This window comes from Eubalaena glacialis, chromosome 13 (assembly GCF_028564815.1).
Source record: "Eubalaena glacialis isolate mEubGla1 chromosome 13, mEubGla1.1.hap2.+ XY, whole genome shotgun sequence".
In the NCBI taxonomy this organism is placed as follows: Eukaryota; Metazoa; Chordata; class Mammalia; order Artiodactyla; family Balaenidae; genus Eubalaena; species Eubalaena glacialis.
This window is the reverse complement of record NC_083728.1, coordinates 54,694,164-54,702,339: the sequence shown is the minus strand read 5'-3', so window position 1 is coordinate 54,702,339 and position 8,176 is coordinate 54,694,164.

The window sequence follows — 8,176 nt, the reverse complement described above, 5'->3', positions numbered from 1 at the left end:
CTGGGGCCTGAGTGACTTGCCCAAGGGGATGGGGGTATTTCAAGGCACATCTTGCCCAGAGCTCCCTCAGACCACTGGACAGAGGTACCTCCTGCTTCCTAGCCCAGGGACCCACTGGAACCCTGGTCCGGAGACCGTGCTGGAGCCTTTTCTCCTGCTCCAGGCTGCACTGGGGCCTGACCTGCCTTCCCCGCAGAAGAAGTTCCAACAACCCCAGTGCCTCATGACGCTGACCTCAGCATTGTTTAATGTGAAGCAAATCACAGGGGTCTTCGACTTTGGCCTGGGGCCCCTCTACACTGAGAGTTTCAGAGACTAAGGAAGAGGGGCAAGGAGGGGGTCCCCTGCAGCCTCGGGGCTGCTGTCACCCGCACCTCAACCTCCCTCCCGCCCCCATGGGCACCTCGGGGGTGTCCTAGTAATTTGGGAGGAAAAGCACCGAGGGCAAGTCTCTGGAGTTCCTGGGTGGGCGCTCCGTCCTGTTTGCCGTGGTTCGGGCTCTTCCCAAGCGTACGGGGAGGAGGACTTGGGCACAGCGTTGTATTGGGGATGTGGCCCGGGAAGCCCTGGAAGGGGGTGTGGAGGTGAGCGGGGTCTGGGACTGTGGACCCACCTCTAACTCATCCCACCGAGGGCCAAGGACCCCCCAGCTCCTGCCCCTCTCCGGGTGGGGTCCCTCCCAGGGGAGCAGCCAGGCCCGGGGGGCAGAGGGCCAGCTGTATGTGCAGGAACAGCAGCAGGTGGCCTTGGTGGCCAGGGTTGAACCCAGGGTACCTGCAGTGCCATGCGGGACAGAGACCAAAGAGTAGCTCCCCAGTGGCTGTGTCAGAGGAGAGCAGGGCCGGGAGGAGGGCTCACGTGGTTGACTCTCCATCTCCAGGCCGAACGCTGGGTTTTCCGAGCCCACCTGGCTAAGGGCCTTTGCCCGCAAAGGCCCCTGTGTGGACACAGTGTTCTCGGAGGGCAGCTCCAGTCTGGGGAGCAGGTCTAGGCCGCTTCGGGAGCTGCCCGCCTGGCCAGAGAAAAGCCTGTTGCCTCTGGCTGCCCTGCGGGTGCCTGAGATATGAACTCTGGCGGAGCTGGAACTCCTAGAATTAGCCCCCAGGAAAGTGGCTCCAAACCAGTGGAACAAACAGCAGTGATTGGGAGTCTGCTGTGTGCACGGCCCTCAGCCAGGAGACGGCGGGATGGATAACAGGACGACCTCACTTTTGTGAAGCACTGACTGCGCCGCTCAAGGCTTTGCGTGGACCACCTCCCTCGGTCCTCACAGCCCCTCCAGCTAGTCGGAGCTATGACACTCATCCGAGACGACACTGATATTCCAGCATCTCAGGTATGCACAGGGGTCCGTACCTCCCCAGCTGGACCCTCTACTGTGCTCAGAGCAAGCCCCACCCTGTCCCCTGTCCCTGCGCACATGTGCAGAGGCCTGAGCTTCGGGAGCGGAACCCCGGTCACCGCTGATGGGAAGGAGGTAGATAACTCGGCCTGGATGACCCGGAAGCGTCCCAGAGTCCTTACCCACAGGAGACACAGTCCAGGCAGAGAAACAAGCCCCGGAGGCAAATGAGCAAGAGAAGTTAAACCCCAACACAACACAGTGACACAGGAGAGGGTGCCACCCAGAGCCAGACGCTGGGCGCCAGCTGTCCTGCCCCTGCTCTTTACCAACCCTGTGAAGTTTCTAACAAGTGTCTGAAAAAGCACTTAGAACAGCACTGGGTGGATGGAGGGGCCGTTGCCTCCTACTCTAAACTGTTTGTTGGCAACAGATCTTCCCACCCCTTGCAGGGCTCTGCAAACAGCCGCTGTCCCCCTCCGCCCTCCCCCAGAGGGGTCAGCCAGCAGGAAAGCAGCCCCTTCACTAAGGCAGGGAGGGGCCTCCTACTGCAAACGGAGCCCCCAGGCCTTGGGACACTGCTGGGGAGACAACAAAATTAGAGGGAAGGGCAGTGAGCAAATCACAGAGTGGGAGTGGGCGGCTGAGGGAGCCTCTCGTTAGGCTGATTAGCTGCAGTGCAAGCCCAGGCCCTGCGGAGGGGTTACCTACCTCCTGGGGGGGTTGAGGGCCCCTCTGAAGCTCAGGGCACCCCAGCCCCGGCTTCCGCCTTCTGGGCAGACCCTGTCCCCTCACTGTAGGGGAGGCGCCAAGGGTCTCCCGGAGGGACCCTTTGACCTGTGTGCCCGGCCGAGCCTCATTTTCCTCATCTGTGAAATGGGGCTTATGAGAACCTGGCGCACAGGCAATGACCAGGGATCCACCTAAACAAGTGGTTCTGATCCTGCCTCTCCATCAGAACCACGGTGAGTGCTGTGAACTGCCAGCACTGGGGCTGTACCCCCCACCACTGAAATCAGAACCTTGGGGGTGGGCCCAGGCATCAGCATTTAAAAATCTCCCGCACCAACAGCAGGTTGAGACTAGACCAGGCCTGTGAAAGCGGCTACAACTCCTCGGTTCGTGTCACCAACACCAAGTTAAATGGCCGATTTGGGGTCGCCCTCCCAGATCCCCACCCTCCTAGAACAGAGGTTACTTGAGGACAGGGCCCTCATCTGTCACAGCCACCTTTGCAGCCCCAGGGCCTGGGACGGTACATGGCATAGAGTGTTTGTTGAATGAATGCTGGTAACAGAACGTTTGTTGAATGAATGCTGGTAACAGAACGAAACCTTACACCTACAGGGAATCTAGGGTCAGCAAACAGCCGGGCTGAATACTCGAGGCCGTTTGGAAAGACGGCCCCACCTCTCCACTAAGCAGTGGTCACTCCTTCCACAGACGTCTGCCGAGGACCCACTGCATGGCAGGCGCTGTTCCCAGCGTCCGGGCACATCAGGGAACAGAAAAGGTGTGGAGCCCTGCCCGGCCTCCCTGAGCTCACAGTCCAGCGAAGAGAGACAGAAAATAAGCTGAACGTATCAAGGGAAATGATGGAGAGGTTTGTGAAAATTTTTTCAATAAAGTAGGTAAAGTAGATCAGGAATTAAGTAGGATGGTCAGGGAGGCCTCAATGAAAGGCAAGATCTGAGCAAAGATTGGAAGCAGGTGAGGGAAGGAGCCAAGGGCGTGTGGGAGGAGAACATTCCAGCTCAGGGCCCGGGGTGGAAGTGAGCTGGGTTCCTGGTGGACTGAGGGAGTTCCAGCTACAAATGACCACAAATTCAGCGCATGAAACAAGCACCATCTTACTGCGCTCAGGGATTCTGTGGGTCAAGGACTCAGGGCCTAGGGGGACAGCTTGTCTCTGTTACACTTCATCTGGGGCCTCAGCTGGGGAGCCACAACTGTCCTGGGGTGAATGACTGGACCTGGCTTTCTCTAGAGGACACTGGCCAATACAGTAGCCACCAGGAACATGTGGCTGTTTAAATTTATTCAAATTTTTAAAAATTGAAAAGTCACTTCCTGGGAATTCCCTGACAGTCCAGTGGTTAGGACTCGGTGCTTTCACTGTCGTGGCCCAGGTTCGATCCCTGGTTGGGGAACCAAGATCCCACAAGCCGTGGGAAAGAAAAAAAAAAAAAGTCACTTCCTCAGTTGTACTAGCTGCATTCCAGGTGCCAGATTTTGCAAATAAAAATGCAGGATGCCCAGTAAATTTGGATATCTGAAAAACAACACATAACTGTTTTGGTATAAATATATCCCAAATATTGCATGAGACATACTTACACTAAATAAGTAGTGTTGAATTCAGAAACAGTTTGACAGGATGTTCTGTGTTTTGTCTACACCAGAGCTACCATGTGGCCGACGGGCACCTCGCTGGACCGCACAGACAGAACCTTCCCATCACACGGAAAGTTCTATTGTCTGCTTCCTGGGCTGGGATGGCTTGAAGGCTGGGCTTAGCTGGGATCCGTGACCTCTCCTGCATGTGGCTTGGCTTCTCCCAGCACAGCAGCTAGAGAGAGAGAGAGAGAGAGAGAGACAGAGACCGGAGGGAAGAGAGAGAGCAAGGCTTCCTCTGGTCCCTACCGGGAAGTTCCACCCCCACTCCACCCGCAGTGTTACTCTGTCCCATTCTATGGATTACAAATGTGTCACTAAAGCCAGCCCAGGTTCAAGGGGAGGGGAATTAAATGCCTGTGCCGGGCAGTCACATTACAGAAGCACACAGTGGATGTGGACACCTTTGGAAAATACCACCTCAGGGTGGGGTCTACAAATCAGGTGGGGTCTTGCAGTCGTTGGAAGGACTTGCGCCTTTATGTTGCATCAGATGGGGGCATCCTGGAAGGGTGTTTTGTGGATGAGGGTCATGATCAGACTCAGGTTTTAAACTGAAACGTTAGGAGCGAAGTGGGGGACCGTGAGCTCGTCCAGCACGTGGCTGCTAGTGCTGGTGATGCGGAGGCTCCCTGACAATCCCGGCCCCTGCCCACCTCCTCTCCGCTTACCCAACAAGGACCCTCGCGACAGCACCCCGCGCTGGCCTGTCCCTGCCCCCCTCAGTGGGACAAGCGCTTTGCAGGCGGTGTCAACGGGCCCAAAGACAAAAACCAGACTCTAGAACAACACTTGTGCAAGCCCCACAGGCTTCTGAGCAAGCGTTTCCAGAGTTTCCCTCTCGACATGGGCTTTATCCATCACCTGTTTGTGGGCGCTCACTGGCTGCTTCTCTCCTCATCTCCTGAGGATCCCTTTTCCTCCCCCTCCTCCTCTGGCCACTTTTTCTGCCCCCAAATCCATGCCGTCTGCCTCCCAACAAGACCAAATGGGCTCATGATACGATCAACAACCCCGAGGACAAGGAGGCCCCAAGAGCCTCTGCTGGAGCCAAAGGCTGACTCACCCTCGAGTGACCCGCTCAGCTGCTTTGCAGGAACCTCCCTTCCCCAGGCAGGACAGGCCACTGTGGCGTCGGGACTCCCACCACTAGGCCAGGAATTAGCATGTGTACCAGGCCTGAATCTGGGGAAACTGGTACTAGCCTAAGCCCAGCAGCAGCGTTTTAATTTGCTGTCCTGGAATTTTGCCCTGTCTTAGGTTGATCATCCAGAGCAGGCAGAGTCCCCTCCTGTGATTCTTCAGTGTGAGGGGACATGGCAAAGTACACACACAATCTCCATTCCATCTCCAAACCACCAAAATGACAAGAGTCTGCGGCGTGGCAGTTAAAAAATGAGGCCAGTAAACAGTTCCTGAAACGTAAACATCTGGCCAGCCTTCCACTACATAATCTGTGCAGCAAGCTTCAGCGGAAATCCTATCCCGACCCCCCAAGCCTCTCCCCTTTGACTGATGCTAAAAAATCCTCCTTCAGCTGAGGGTGCACCAGATGAATTAATGCAAGAGCTGGAAGGCAGCCATCAGAAATAAAATGGCTGTGGGCTGGGATTATGGGCTCTCCTTTTTCCTGAGTGTTTTGAAGATTACAGGTCTCACAATTTAACAAGCTTTAAAAAGAGGTTTTGTAAAACATGAAAGTAAGACCCAATTAAAATTAAAATCTTCCTAAAATGGCTAGGTAAGTCTTTGGTTTAACAAGTGAACTTTGCGGGATGGGGAAAAAGATTGCTGAAGAGAGGCCCGAGGGTGGGAAGGCCAAGAAACCCTCACCTCCTCCACACCTGACCTCCAGGGGGTCCTGCCCTCTTTCTGGTGGGACTGGCAGTGGAAAGACAAAGAAACAAAAAGGTGTTCAGGCCTCTGGACCATGGAGACCATTCCAAAGGGAGAGAGAAGGTACTCAACGGTTAGGAACCTCCAGAAACCAAGCGCTACTCCGGCATCCTGAACCGTTCTCTGTAAAATACACTACCTACATAGGGGGAAAATCAGAAACATATTAACTGACTTTTATGGGATGTGGTAAAATAGGATTTTTACTTCCTAGTTTAGTTTGTATTGTCTGAATTCCTTTTTAGTAGTCAAAAGATTAAAAACACAAATTAAATGCCTTTTGAATGGCAACAAACTAAACCTGCAATAAGGAGTCACTTTGCTCTGCCCACCCAAGCAAGGGAGGGGCATGGGGAACAGGACTGGGGGAGGCTCCTCCTGGACCGCTCAGCTCCCAGCTGTCTCTCAAATTCATAACCGGCCCCTGCCCAGCTGTGGTGCTCCCTGCCTTCCTTCCAGACTTGTGACACGGCCCAGCTCTGAACCCATTACCGCCCATCTGTCTGACACCAGTCCCAGAACGCAAGGAGCAGCCTCAGCAACAGAGAGTGTCTTGGGTCACCCAGAGAGGACTGCTGCTCTGGGAAGAGACCATCAGAAACAACTCTGCAGACACCGGGCTGTCCCTCTGTCCCACAAGCTGAGGGCACGTGTGGGCTCTGGGTGCCTCTGCCCCTACAGGTGGAAGCTGACGGTGCAACGTGACTTCCAAATGGAAACCACCTCTTACAGAGCTGGGTCTAGGCATCACCTCAGATGAACCTCGAAGGCAGTACCTGGCATGCGCTGTATGTGGTACAGAAGAGTCACTAGCTACCAGGTCTCTCAGAGCAATCCTCAACCCTACAGCACACTCACTGAAGCTTTCAGAAGACACCCCAACAAAAGCCTCCCACACACCACTCAGAAGTGGCCCCAATTCACCCATGGGCTTGAGGAAAAGCATTTTAGAATGCTCTGTGCCCACCTGTGCCCCTGGACGGTGCCTGGGCAGCTGTAAGTTTCCCACTTGGCTCTCCTCCTGCTCAGGCTGCACAAGGTAGCCCCTCCCTTGGGTCTGCACCCTCCGCCGCCCGCCAGGCGGCACGTAGATGTCAGCACCCAGTCCCACACCGAGCCTTGCCTTCCTGCATCAGGGCGTTGGCTCCCTCTTAGACAGGTCGCCTGGCTCCTCAGGAAGAGCCCAGGTTTGCAGAGGCAGCAATGGCTCCACTGGCCGATGTGGGCAGGGAAGGGGAGGACTAGAAACACCCTCACCCGCCCAGAACCCCGTGCAGTTCCATGAATGACCAGCAGGCCCATGACTTTAGTGCAGAAGGTAAACACAAACACTCCGAGATCACTCGTATAAAATTAACTTGAGGGGCACCTAGTTTAAAGCATTGCTGCACCTTACAGATCTGTCTGGTTCAGAAGGGAGCCCCCTTAGCCACCAAGCAGGGCCGGGACTTGGACCCCAGCGCCCCAACCACCTATTCCACATCCAGCAACAGACCTAGTCCAAAGTGGCCCCCAGTCACGGGCTGAGGCAAGGCGAGCCACAGCCAGAACTCCTGGGACCAGCTGTGACCCAGGCACACTAGGCAGAGTCGCACACCCCAACGCCACATGACGCCTGTGTTACTGTGGGGGATCTGGGGGTGACAGGTGTGCGGGAACCGAGACGTGGTTAGGAACCCAGACTGGAGCAGAGCTTGTTTAAATGCACTTGCTTCCTGCACCACGCCTCCCAAACGCTTCAGGTGAAGGGGGCAGGAATTACTGTGTCTGTGCTTGTTTAGTAAATTGTAGTCACTGTAACTGGCTGGGAGGGCAAGACTTCGGCATCAGTTTAACATCAGAAAAAGTCACCTATGGTGTCCAAAACCCGAGTTTTACAACCCTCACACCAGTTACAGCTTATTAAAACACAGGCTAAAAGCAGTGGGTAAACTTTTTACATAGTCTCAAAGTATCTTTCAAGTAAGTACAAAAGATAGACATAAACCTGGCAGGCACCACCTTAAGGCTCAGTCACACCGATGATGGGACAAATATACCCTTAAAAACAGGTCTGCAGTCTTCTAAACTGTTAAGATTAGAACAGAGGCTGGGACAACGCTTGGCAGATACCAAAGCCCTCACCACCCCCAAGGCTTAGCTGCGACTGCACTCTCAGGGCGCACCTGGCCTTGTTTCCCACAAAAACAGTCCATAGTAGAGCATGGATTATTTTATTGTACACTTTATAAAAAGTCCAAACACACACATACCACCCCCCCCATTAGGGAGGGGGTTCACATCTTTCTTAATGTAGATCTGGCCACCTTCTAAATTAGGCCTTATTACTTGTTCTTATACCCTTAAGATGCTTCTCTCCCCTCAAATATTTATCTCCCAACTACAAAAATGGAGTTGCAAAGGGTGTATATAAAGATGAGATTTTTCTTGCTCTTGTTATAGTACAAACAACTCAAGGTGATTAAAGAACCAGGAGAGTAAGAAAGGGGGAAATTACCTAATGAAGAGATGGAATGTCTCTTACCTGTAGCAAGCGGCTGACTC